Genomic DNA, 1,665 nt, shown 5'->3' with positions numbered 1-1,665 from the left:
AGCAATTGCCCACACTAATGATACCAAAACCGTGCTGAAATTCCTCCAGAAACACATCTTCAGCAGGTTTGGTGTTCCCAGAGTGCTAATCAGTGACGGGGGCACTCATTTCTGCAATAAACAGCTATACTCTGCTATGGTCAGATATGGAATTAGCCATAAAGTGGCAACTCCGTATCATCCACAGACAAATGGGCAAGCTGAAGTCTCTAACAGAGAGCTAAAAAGAATCCTAGAACGGACTGTGATAGCCCGAAGAAAGGATTGGGCAAAGAGCTTGGATGATGCTCTGTGGGCATACAGAACAGCATTCAAGACTCCTATAGGAACCTCTCCATACCAACCGGTGTATGGGAAGGCCTGTCATCTGCCCGTGGAACTGGAACATAAAGCCTACTGGGCAACCAATTCCTAAACAGGATGCACAGTTAGCTGGTGAGAAGAGACTACTCCAGTTAATGAGCTAGAGGAGTTTCAGACTCAATGCCTTTGAAAATGCAAAATTTACAAGGAAAAGGCAAAGAAGTGGCATGACAAGAAATTGTCACCAGAGTCTTTGAGCCAGGACAAAAAGTTTGCTCTTCAACTCTAGGCTCAAATTGTTTCCAGGAAAACTCAAATCCCGGTGGAGGGTCCGTATGTGATAACCGAGTGTCACCATATGGATATGTGAGCTTCAGGATATTGATTCTGAAAAAGTTCATGTTATGGACAGAGAATCAAGCATTATCTTTAAAGCATTTTGAGCAGAATGCTCAAACTGAGACTTGAGTGATTCTCAGTAAAGGTCCCAGCTAAAGACAGTAAAGAAGCGCTGGGAGGCACCCAGTCATTAGGAAGTTACATGATTTGTTCTTACAAAGGCAAGTATCAAAATGAAGGAATTCACAGAGTTACAGAAGGTTTCAGCTCAAAAAGCAGAGAAAATGAGCTTACTGGCGAAAAAATGCCAGTAAGGGGCATTTTGGGCGTTAAACGCCATAATGGGTATCATTCTGGGCGTTAACGCCAGAATGGTGCCATTTTGGGCGTTAAACGCCAGAATGGGCACCATTCTGGGCGTTTAACGCCAGGTGTACAGGATCCTGGGCGTTTAGAAAAACGCCCAGTGACAAAGGAATTCTGCGTTTAACGCCAGCTAGGGCACCTGGCTGGGCGTTAAACGCCCAAAGGGCATCAATTGGGCGTTAAACGCCAGAATGGGTGCCATTCTGGGCGTTTAACGCCAAAGGGGGGGGACCACAATTTTGTTTTCAAATCAAATTTTTTCAAACTTTCCTTTTCTTACCCATACTCTTCTACATAAATACACTTCAACCCTTCATCATTCAATCTCAAATTTTCAAAAATCTAAAACCATTCTTCAAATCTATCTCAAATCAATTCCAAATCTCATTCAAAAACTCACTTTTTTTAATTCTCTCCATATCTTCTCAAATCTCTTCTTATTTTTTTCGAAATCTCCTTTCCCCCCTTATAAGAACACGTTCGGCCTCACCATTCCCCCACACCATTCGAATTTGCTCTCTGCTCTCTCTCTTCCTTCCTTTCTTTTGCTTGAAGACAAGCAAACCTCTAAGTTTGGTGTGCTTTTCCGTGATCACTAAGCCATGATTCATCAAGGTCATGGCTCCTAAGGGAAAACAAACCAATTTAAGAGGCAAG

The sequence above is a fragment of the Arachis stenosperma genome, chromosome 4 (assembly GCF_014773155.1).
Source record: "Arachis stenosperma cultivar V10309 chromosome 4, arast.V10309.gnm1.PFL2, whole genome shotgun sequence".
Taxonomy (NCBI): domain Eukaryota; kingdom Viridiplantae; phylum Streptophyta; class Magnoliopsida; order Fabales; family Fabaceae; genus Arachis; species Arachis stenosperma.
Note: the sequence above shows the minus strand (reverse complement) of the source record.